The sequence below is a fragment of the Apis florea genome, unplaced genomic scaffold (assembly GCF_048593485.1).
Source record: "Apis florea isolate Af1SG1 unplaced genomic scaffold, ASM4859348v1 contig_3391_pilon, whole genome shotgun sequence".
NCBI lineage: Eukaryota > Metazoa > Arthropoda > Insecta > Hymenoptera > Apidae > Apis > Apis florea.
Genome location: NW_028256754.1, coordinates 3889061 through 3901784, shown reverse-complemented (window position 1 = coordinate 3901784; position 12724 = coordinate 3889061). Strand labels below are relative to the sequence as shown.

General features: G+C 27.6%; 1 protein-coding gene across 1 annotated transcript in view; it reads right to left on the bottom strand.

Annotated features, from left to right (window-relative positions):
• LOC100868687 (CYFIP-related Rac1 interactor B) overlaps positions 1-9512 on the bottom strand; it is a 28461-nt gene extending 18949 nt beyond the window's left edge. Inside the window, exon 1 of the mRNA XM_012486198.3 lies at positions 8820-9512. The gene's annotated coding sequence lies outside the window, so the exon portion shown is untranslated. The remainder of the gene's footprint in view (positions 1-8819) is intronic.
• Positions 9513-12724: the final 3212 nt, after the last annotated feature.

Sequence of the window (12724 nt, the reverse complement as noted above, 5' to 3'; positions counted from 1 at the left end):
ATAGAAGTCTATCAATTTATCATGGCCAATTGATCGTATCAATTAATTGAATTAATTGCGCCATCCTGTTCACCCCATAAACCAATTAAACCACTTCAGAATCGTCTGTCTGTTTGGGAACTCGATCAGACGTCGTGTCATAAACCGTGAAATTCTAAAAGTAGGGATTATGGATTTCCGATTTCATCCGAAAGTATTTCAAGAGCGTTTCTGAGAGTACTCGAAAGATAGAGACATATTTTATTTATCGATTGAAAATACTTGGTTTTAACATCAATAGGGAAATTGAAACTGACAATTCCATCGAATTCATGTTTCATTAAATGTTACACGACGAAACTCGTGATACGGAACAATGATTTTCAAAAACAAACGTTCGACATAAACTTAATAACATAAAGTTTTTAGAAAATTGTATAAAAATTTATAATATATTTTAAAAAATACAAAATATCCAATATATAGTATTCCTTATAATATTTGAGAAATAGAAATAGATCTCTGTATAAATTTCATAGTTTCAAAATTCAAATTTACATAAACATTCGCAGTCTAATAGTATGTGTAGATATCTAACAATAACTAACTGATTAAAAAAAAAAATTTATATTTAAATCGAACTCTTATTATCTGTCTTCTTTTGACGATTCCAAAAAATAATATTCATTCTAACAACATATTAATTAGTTAGACATAACTGGTAAATCAACTGATTTTTTCCGCGGATAAGACATCTTCATTTTTTTTTATTCCGGAATAGATTCGTAATCACGATTCAGGATCCCAGAGGGTAGAGTGGCAAAGAACGACTCGGGGAGGTTTGTCGCAACAGAGAATTAGCGGGAGACAGCTTTCATCGGGTGCTCGTTACTCTGATTTCTACTATATGTTCTATGAATGAGAGACGTGTGTCAGTGAACATATTTGTATAGGAGGAAAGGGAAGAAAGGGTTGTCGTGCTCGAAGATAGATCAAAATCCAACGGTTAGTGTGTCCTTCTCTTTCATTTTATTTTCTTCATTTTTTTTTTTTTTTTTTTTTTTTCTCTTAAAAGTGGATATATGCGATCGATTCGAGTTCCTGTTTCATGTCTCGATACTCGAGTTACGTGATGCAAAAGCAAAATACGTGAAAGTTTCTCACGCGATATGCTTATTTTCCGTAAGCTATCACATGACAATCATGTGAACGAGAACGACCTTATGAAAGGATTATCATCGTAAAAATGTTTTAATTATTCAGACACAAAATGGGCCATTTCTCTTCTCGTTGGAAAATGAGTTGAAAATTCAGGAAGAAAGTGAATCGCGCATGTAAATAGAAAGTAAAGTACAAGTTACTTGGCGGTTATGTTAGTGAGCAATAAATATTTTTTTAACGAAGTAGTTAAAATTCGATTAAACTATTATAAGCAAAGTGGAATTTTTTGAAAGATATAATTTCTTCTTATATATAAATCAAAACTAATTTTTTTTTTTTAATTCTTTCAAAATAGTATAAAGTATAGGTCAATCTTAATTTTGTACTTTATGTAATCTATTTTAGTTTATTTTTAATCTACGGGGAAAAAAAGTAAAATTAAACATTGAATTCTTGACGATAAATTAACATCAAAAATATAACGTATCATTTACAAGTGAAATTTCTTTAAGCAAATCTTAAATCGTTATGTAATCTGTTGTTCGATAGCATTGCATCTGTGAGGAGTCACACGTACTCCGTATATTTTTATGGTTGCTTACGCCACTGGCCAAGCAGGGGGGATATCGTCATATCCCGGACGAAGACATGAAACCTCCGAGCAAAATTCCCCTCTGCTCGCATACACATTTGCTTTGACAAACCTTTCTACGTACATACATATGTATATGTGCGCTTGATTACAAATGAAGCAAACGGAAAAAAGAAGTGAACCGTTACAAAACGATTAGTTGACAGAAATCGATCGATATTTGTCATCTAGAGGAAAAAAAAAAAATATTGAAATTCGTAACAATTATCATTATTACTAAATTGATAAATTGAATAATCTTCGTCTTTCTGTTTTTCGAAATTGAAGTATAAAAATTCAGGGATAGAATTAATTTTAATTTTTTACATCGAGAGAGAACTTTAAATCACTGACATAAAACACTATGCTATGAAATAAATCTGCTTGGAATTCTAATGTATTGATATGTTATCGTAATGTATAATACATTGTTATAAATTATATCACTTTCATGGAATTATAAAAAAATGTTATAATTTATTATTATTATGAAAATTAATTGTACATCAAGTATATATTAATAAGGTAATTAATCTTATTAATATTGTAAAAATTATTAACGATACTTCACGTACATGTTCTCTAAACAATTTTGAAATATTCAGAATGAAAATAATTCAGGAAACATACTTAAAATATTTATTGTTAATATATACATATATTATACTACACAATACATGGCTATATATGTATTTGAACTTCCTTTTAATTTAATTTTTATTCGATCTGTTAGTATTTATTTCGTGTACATTCTTTAACATTTTTTTTACTATAAACACCATTACGTCATGGCATACAAACCGCACACGTGCGATAGCGCTTTCCACACCCATGATCACGCCACATCCGCCTATTCGCGATACACCATAGAAGGATGTTATACAGGTTTGTTCTCATGGTTATTCGTATTGTACGGTATTTAAACAATCTAATACCTTGACGATTCGAATTTCATTATGTTTTTTGCGTGGATTCTTCTTTTTTTTTTTTTAACTTACGAATTCAATTATTTTAATAAAAAATATGCAAAATATCTTTGTTTAGATTTTATTAATAATTTTATAATTATAAGTGAAGGATCTGAAAAATTTTTCTGTTTTTGATTAATTAATTAACGACTTATTCACGAATTACTACATGGAAAAAATTGTAAGAAATGTTAATATTATCTTTCTATATTATCTATTTGTTTCTAGCTAATTGTACCGGTGTAAGTTGATTATTTCCGGTCAAACATTGATAAATAATTCAATAAAAATTTAGTTAATTGTACAGTTAATTGTATCCCATAGGTTTCGGTTCTTTGACCATATGTTTTATAAAATAAGATAAAGGTATGATATCTTATTAAATAGATATATTACATATAATAAATATAAGAAGCATAACGGAAATAACAATAAATTGATATTACTCGTTATGTATCATAATTTTAACATTCAAATAATTAAAGAAATATTCGATATTCTAAATTTTTACCTTTCTTTCGTAACTTATAGAAATTATTTAGATTAAATTTTATATTACGTTAAATTTTACATAAAATCATAAAATGTTGTGTCGAGTCAAGGCTATTGACCAAGAATGTATTATATGCGGTACTGTTTGGCGAATCAATTTCTACTTGGAACAGCAACAATCCGATGGAATTCGATCGATGAAATTCTCCGTAGTTAACCGGTAAAATGAGTACGCCATGTGGCTCTATTACAGAATCAGAATCAATACCAATTTACAGCATGCACTAGCTAGGTCTCGGTGTAATTTCAAACTGGGAAAGATTTAACTAGGTATGCCAAACAAATAGCAGAGTTCTGTTGTCTCTGGAAATTCGTATTCATAACCATTTGTCTACAAGACAATTCATTTGGATGAGATGTACTTTGTTTTCCAAGATTTGAGAAAGAAAATTGTTGCTTCTTATCCTTATTTATTTTGTTCTACATAAAAAAGTAATTATTTACTATAATTTCAAAAATTTTTCCATTTTCTATGAATTAGAATTCGTATATTGTATAATTTCTTTACGTGACTTAATAATTTCGAAATAAATCTGCAATTTTTGTATATAATTTAATAAACAAAAAATATTTCTATTTTCGAATTTGATTATAGAATGATTATAAACCAAATTTTTCATTCAAATCGTTCTAAATAATGCATAATTAACAGAAATTCCTTCGGTTCTTTTGCACTGCGTGCGACGTACTGTTTTTCCAGTTCCGTTAGTTGACCGATAATTTGAAGAATATTTTGGATCAATAGCTACTTATATACTCGGTATATATCAATTAAACATGACTCATGAGGAAAAGAATATCTTTCTTATTCAATCGGAAATAAATTTCTGAGTCCAAGGTCATTTCAAGATGATACTACGCTATATATGTATACTTTGTATTGTATTGATATCAGTTATAATAATATCAAATTAAAAAATATACGTGATATCTTTTGTAATATTGTTCTTGAATTTTTATTTGAATATAAGAAAAATTTTCTTGATATTTCGATTATCGAAAAAATCTTTAATCTTCAGATAGATTAAATAAGTGTAAATTTTTTCAAAAATTATTGAAAGTATGAAATATTAAAAAAAAATTAACAAGTGAACAAAATAAATTCAAGAATTCTATTATATTATAATAATAAAAAGAAATTAATTATTTTTATTAATATTAAAATATTTACAACTTTAAAAATACATAAAAAAATTAATTTTGAAATTAAAATTTCTCCTTTCGTTAATACATATATTCTTTCAAATATAACATTATCCTTCAGACACATTGATAAATAAAGAAAATATTTGAATATGTTATTCATTTTATATATAAAAGAATAATAAAATGTTTCCACAAAGGATTAAACTTTTTCAGTCAGCAATATCAGTGAATCACGAGATTTAATCAGAACGAGCGCGTAACAAAAAAGAAATTTATTGTCAACAGATAAGAAATACAATTCTTTTCCTTGTAAATTATGCTTCTGACTCGATTAAATAAAATTCTGAAAGAGAATACGTAATATAGGTAGATCGTCGGGATTCTCCGTTAACCGATACTCATGGTTCCCCATTTTAGGTTGCCACAAACGAGCGGATGACCTACTTGTTAATTGGCCGACAGATAGGAGCGGCCTGATTACGACCAACACGCCTCGATAATCTGATAACGTATCATTGCCCACGAATTCACGAACGCGATGAAAAAGGGATCCTTTCAAAGATTCGATAAAAGTTGTTCAGCGTAAAAATCGAACATATAATAAGATATTTCATAAAAATTGGCGATACGACTATAAACAGTTTTCATCGTTTTTTGCTTTTGTTATTTTCTTTCGTAATATCTTTTTGCTTCTATATGCCGAGTATCGTAATTACAACCGTATTAATTAGTAACATCTTGATACGAATGCTATTTGAATAAAAAAAATTAATTATGATCATTTTTAACGAAGATATCAGTCGAAGTTTTTTAGTTTCTTAGTTTTTTTTTTAAATTTGTTTTTTTAGCTTTTTTTTTAAATTTAATTAATATTTTTTATAGTTAATGAAAGTTGTTATTGAAGCATATTATTATTAAATTTATTAAATATTTTAATTAATTATTTGCAAATGAAATTTTGTATCTGGAAAAGATATGCTTTTGCAATGAATTCAATTTGCGTAAAGTTTTTTTACGAACGTTTAATTTTTTTCGTGACACGTACAATTTGTAGATAACATAAATGCTGTGTGCATATTTAATATATAATTGAATTTATCTTATATATACATAAACAGAAATAAATAAATGCAGGGAATGAAAATATAAATAACTTATCGTATCTTATCGTTTATCACAGATAGATAAATATAGCATTATGAACGAAGTTTTTTACGAATATATTTATTTTTAAATCAAATTAATTGTCTTATACTACCGAAAATAATAATTTTCCTTTATGCGCGCAAACAAATTAATTTTAACAAAATGAAATATAATTGAATATTGATTTTGAGAATTAAAAATGGATTTGTGGCAAAAATTATTCATCAAAATTTTTATTTTTCGAATCGTTTCAAAATTTTCAAAGATTAATCTGAACTTTCTAAATTACAGTTTAAAATCCATGATTTCTCTTTTAATCTAGATATTTCAAATTTTAAATTTAATTTAAACCACTAATAATTCATGCAAATGATTCGATACAATTGATGGACTTGTAAGAAAACATGATAGAAATGGATAATTTTTAATTGGATTTGTAGATAATATATTAGAAATCTTTAATAATTTCTAATAAAAAAATTCTGTATCTACATTTTTAGAAATAATATATCAAAATTCTTATTTATAAAATATACAATCATATTAAATTCGAATCATAATTATTTATTTAATTTCCATCTTTTGTAACGACCCACAGCAATCAACGAATTGAAATCGAATTCTCCAAATCAAGAATCAATTCACCTATCCATAAACTCTCCTCTCACGAATATTTCGCAAAATATTAATGGATCACGATTCAAATTTTACGAGCACGAATTCGCGAATTAACAATCGATTTTTCATCCCCTAGACGCGATGGAAACGAGGCTCGATTGTTTGTTTTTCTGCTAAATTATGTATGTATGAATTATTTCGTCGTACGAAGTGGCTCTTGTATCACATGTACGATTCGTTTCCGCGTGGAAGTCAAATGCATATCGGTCTCTCGATGAGACGAGGACGGACCCATTTATACCCTTGGGGGGGAAGCGAGAGAGGTGGACAGAGATAGATTGGAGTGAGAGGTAATATAGAAATCTCTATACGCCTGATGCATACGGGGGATGCGTGTGTTTTCATGTTGGAAAAGTTTTTTTTTATCGGTCGGACAAAGGAAACCGCGAAACTCGAGTCGAGCGAGTAATAAATTCGCGCGAGTCTGCGTGACGGCTCAATTTCATACCAACCTGTCCTTCGTGATGTCGATTTGTCAGACGATTTTCCTCTTACATATACATACGCTAAAAACTATCCGGATATTTATTTTTGTTAGAATACATTTTAAGTTTAAATTTCGAAATTGAGCATAAAAGGATTCTTTGTAATTAGTATATCTGTATATAATAGAGTATCGTTGCATATGCTAATCAAAAGAATTCTTTTATTATTTAAAAAAATGTATTTCTTCAGATTGTTTAATTATATATGTTTTACGAGTATTAACTTTATCACTTGGAATATCTCGCTTGTTTTTGAAAATATTTTTTAAATAAAAAATAAAAGTTAAATGATTTCGAGAAGAACAAATAAGACAATTACTTTTTCATAAATTATTGATATCATAAGAAAAAAATAGTAAAATCGATATTAAAAATCGACTAAAATACTGTATAATTATAAATTATATCGGAATTTGATCAAGATAAAACCTGAAAAATGTTTTCTCCACATGTTCGAACAAAATATTCGTGTTCTTTCCATTCTACCGAAGGATTGTCGTTAAAATTATTCTTAATTGCGCGTAGACTCGCTTAATTTCTACTTTTTCCGTATCATTTAAAACCTTAAACATCCTAATGTTTATTTTGTCTAGTTCTTTTCTATTTTCTTTGTACCTTCACGCGTATGGCCTCTTCAAACCATTTTTGCTTCCATCTTCCGGAAAACGGAAGCGTATACCGAAGATCATTTCGTTCTACGTGCTATTATTTCGCTACCTTCTGGGGAATTTTTATTCTCTTCTTCGAACTCGTTATCGTTAATTGCTCTTAATTGGAAATTCGTTCACGCGCCAACACCTTTCTTGAATTGAATTTTTGTCGTGGATGTTGGATCACGTTCTTTTGTTTGTTCTCTGTTTCGTTTTATTTTTTTTATTGTACTTTTTTCTTCTTATTTTTTTTGGATTATTTATAATCGAATCGAATTTAACATTATGAATAACAAAACAGAGAACATGTTAATTCGATAGTCATAACCTTTACAATAGTTGAATCGTGTGTTGATAAAGTTAAAGAAGATTCGTATTTATTTAGAACAATCTAAATTTTTATTTTAATTGCCTAGTATTTTATTTATCAATTCGTTAACTTTGTATCTTATCATATTGAATTAAAGTCATGATATAAATAATGAATGAATATGATATACAATTTAGAAATATCCAATAGGAAATATCCAATAGTCCTATAGGAAATAAAATTTTCTATATCTTATCCAATTCTTCTATTGGAAATAAAATTTTCTATATTAATACAAATTCCTTTGTTTTTCTTGAATTTCATTCATTGTATTCTATATTGTATAAATTATATATATCATATTTCATATTTTAATTTGAATAATATATATATTGAAAAATAATACTAATTATATTAATGAAGAAATTCTAAATAATTTCATAACTTTTGTTTATGATTCTTCTGCTATTATTTTAATGTAATTAGGGATAAAGTTTATAGTGTAATAAAGAATAACATTTTGTTGATTAGTTATTACGTTCAATTATATTGCGTTTATCTCCTCTTATTCTTGTAATATATTAAACATAATTTAAAGTAATCTATATAAACTACGGATATATTGTTTCTAATTATTCATAATTTCTCGTGATTACAATTTATTACAATTTATTCTAGGTAAAATATCATCAATAAAGAAGATCTACACTCAAAATAATTAAAGTAATATTTTTTAAAAAAAAAAGTATAAAAATTTTAACAACAAATATATCAGAAAGATATAATAATATTCGCAACTATTTTATAATATCAATAAAATGTCATAACAATTTATCTCTTCTTTGAAAGCAGCTACAGAAAAAAAAATCTACAAAAGAAGAAATACAATAAGTACAAAAATAATCGTCACGGTCTGAAAACGGTTCTTTTGACGAATCCCCGGTATTATCCGCGCCGATTATTGCAATTTGTAGCAATTTCTTCAATCCGCGCGTAATGACCGTTCTTTGAGGTGTACGTTTCGCAATAAGGATTCTTAGCAAAAGTCATTCCTATCCAAGTTTTGTAACGAAGCAAAAGAAGAGGGAGGGATAAGAAAAAACATTTACCTACCTTTCGACGCAGGGTAAGAAGACAGAGCATGACTTAACAGGGCCGAATTATTATCTTGAAGAACGTGAGAGGGAGCTTCAAGGGAGGCTGTTCTCGAGTGTCGACATTGTTCTACCTTCTTTAGTTTAATAGCCACTTCCGGTTATCCCCGGAAGAAGCAACCCTCTTAGTAGTGGAGGGAAGGCCTTTTCGAAAAAGGAAAGCGATCCGCTTCTCTATATGCTGACACGAAAGGTCTCCGGTTGCCGCGCGACGATAAGCTTTTATCACTCACAAAACACGCAGCACAAATTCGTAGAATGTCTCAATAAAGATTCCCTTGTGTGTCCGTGATGCTCGCGTTGATGTTTGTTTTATCTCGTTTGTTCTCGTGTCTTGGGTATTTCTAACGGGTTAAAAAAGAGAAGAAAAAGGTAACTTTCCCCTTTTCTTCTTCTTTTCTCGTTCTTGTCTATTTATTCACCGAATTGTTGTTTCTCTTCCCTTGTTTTTTTTTTCTTTCTCTGGTAAAAATGTTTTCAAGACTGTCGTAAAGAAACCGTGGTTCCTTTATGCGAATCACTCAAGTTTGAGAAACGAATTTCTCAAAGTTTTACTCTTTCTTTCGAGCGAGATTTATGAACGAAGGGAACACACGACTTCACTCTGGCGGAGGTTGATATAACACTGTCAAAGCAACGGCGCGCGGCAAACGACGAGACAGTTTCACCAGTCAGCTGGCCTGGCGCTCCCCCACTCTTGATACGTCACTGTGTACTCCGTAGGTTTTTTCTATTTTCTCGTCCTCTCCTGTGATTTCGATTATTTAGAACGAGGTGAAATGGTATTCTAAACAATGGAGATATTTTCAGAAACTTTTTTTTTTATTTTGATGATGAGTTGTTTGAATACTTGATGTATAATAATAACAATTTGTGTCACGATCATTGAACGTAGAGTTTATTATATTAAAGAAATAAATGAATATTTGCAATTTTTCAAACATCAGAGAAAAAAGAAAATAATTGAGACAACACGTGTCGTGCAATATCGCGTTGAGTTTATATTAAGAATAAAAGAATATACGTTTGCATCATCAATCAAAATCAATATCGTAGGACGGTTTATTCGCAAATATTGTGACATTTATATCAAATAAAGTATTGTTTTTATTAGTCAGATATACCATGAATTTTTTAAAAATTTTGGATTTTGAATTATTCATCCACGCAAAAAATAAAAATTTAAAATTAATTATTTTAGATAATTATCTCCAATATTTATTAAAAAATCATAATCAAAATAATTACCTTCAATGATTTTTCTTTAAAGTATTATTTTTACGTATAAAATTATGACTAATTGTCTATCGAAGAAAATACGTTGACTCTCTGGATTAGACAAGAAAAAATCGATTTTTACCTAGTGGCCTCGTGAAAGTATGCAAAAGCAACAAAAATGCCGATTAATGGATGCTTCTATCTCTTCGACCCATACATTATATTTTCACTGCACAATTATAGAAATCAGTCGGTTTGATTTATTTGCCATGTTAATTTATCTCGATGAATAATGAATGAAAGTATATAGAAATAATGAGAATTTTGATTGATATCTTGTGTTCAATATAATTTGAAATATGCATTTTATGAATTTAGAATGGAAAAATTATTTTTTTTTTTTTTTTACAAATAATTTTATTATACATATTTATATTTTTCAGAAAGCACCTATAAACTATTGCAATTAGTAATATGTTTCAACTTGATTTAATCCTTTGATCAATATTGCGTATAGGCAATCCTTTATTTTTAGTATAATTGGTTTTAAATTTTTGTGTTTTCTTGAAAGAATTTATATAAAGGGAATTTAATAATAAAAATTATAGAGAGAATTGAATCCATTTTATTTATTTTTTTTTATTTTTTATTATTTTATAATAATTAATCAATAAATGGAGAATTTCAATAAAAAATTATAATTTTTTATAAACAAATAAAAATTTATAATAAAATTTTTCAAAATTTGTGACAGTATGTTTTCATTACGCAAATTCATTGTGCACGTGAAAACATTTCGTAATTCATGATTCATCGCTTTTCAATCGATAAATATTTTTCTACAATTGCTCGAAGAAAAAGGGAAAAAGCAGAGTGATTCATTAACCGACTTTGCACCTTATTATATTGCTCTTATTTGTTTCAATATCTGTATTCTATATTAACTTGTATATGTCTTCCATAATGTGTAATATTCGTGAAAGTTAGTACACAGAATGATACAGTGAAATTTAACACGCACTTTCACAAGTTATACATCGCAATATAATATTGTAAACTTTCACAAGTAATTCTTCCATTATTAAATTAAAAGAGGATTTGATTAATTTCGTTTTCTAAATAGAAACGATTTTAATAGAAGTCTTCGAGGCTTGAGAACACTTTACTCGCAATAAAGATGAAAGATATTAATTTGAAATAATTAGATATTCAATTACTTTAGAAGATTAAATAAATTATTTTCTATTTGAATGAATTTATTTAAGTAAAATTGTAAGTTATTTCACCACAATTTCTTATAATTATGTAAAAGAGATCTATTTTTATTATGCAATTAATAATTTTGACAGAGATATCAAATAAAGAAATTGTTTTAATAATATATTATTACACAATTATTTGAAAATAAATAATAATTAAATTATGATGTATTATTTAAATGCTTATTATTCGAATATTTTATTTAAATACCGGTTGAATCAACATGTGTAATGTTTTATAAAAATAGTACATAAGATAACTTGTCCAAGCATGATACTTTTTTTAATTGCGCATGCATGTATTACAAGTACAATGACTCTGTGAATTTAATTAAGATTTAATGAAATATGTGTATGTGTCGCGTAATTTTCTTGAAAACAAAAGCTAGTACTATAGTAAGCTAGCAATATTCTATTAATAAGTGATAAATTAGATTCCTTTACTTTAGAATATTATCTTTAACTAGATTATATCGCACGAAATAAATTTTCATAAATAAGAAATGAATTTTTTATTCATTTATAATCGGTTAAAAAATCATAGAGATATCGTATTTTGAATGAATTTTCTAAAAGACTATTCTTCTTCTATTATTTTAAAAATAACTTCCTTTGCCTCTTATAACATCTACTCTAAGTGGGTACTAGATTGCAGATGTTTATGGAAATTCATATTTTCATAAACACGGGTGAAAAAAACTTAATAAATATTTATCTCACTTTTTAAATATCGTAAATATTTTTTAAAAAAGGTAGAAAGCAGAAATTTCATTCTTTATCTTTAATTAAAAAAAAATATCCAAATTCAATTCTTTGTCTTTATCGTATCATTAATTTTCTGTCAAATTATTAAAAATTATATTTAACAAAGAAGGGAGACTATTTACATGAAATATCGACGAAAAATCATAAACATGCAAAATGAAATTTGTAGCATCAATATGAAACTTTATAATATCGATTACAATCATATCTGTTCATATCACCTATGAGAAGAAACTTAGTAAAGAAAGTCATGCACGAACGGATCTATAAATATTAATATAACTCGTTACGAAGTTGAATTCGTTGGGTAATCATCGGTAATAATGCACCGCAATACAGAAGCAACGAACGTAAAAAGCTAGTGCAGGTAACGCGAGATGCGAAATTACACGATGCCATGGCGAAGATTAACTCTTTTTAGCCTTCAAAAGCAACCATGTGTGTGAATATCGCGAAGTAACGCATCGATAAGCAGTCATCTTAGTCGAGGATACGATGATATGAATCGTGATAAACGCGAAAAAATCCAAGAAAATATGAAATTTTTATATATTTTTTTTTTGTATAAATATTTCATATTATTTATTATATAGTAGTTCATAAAATTTAAAGAATTAAAAAA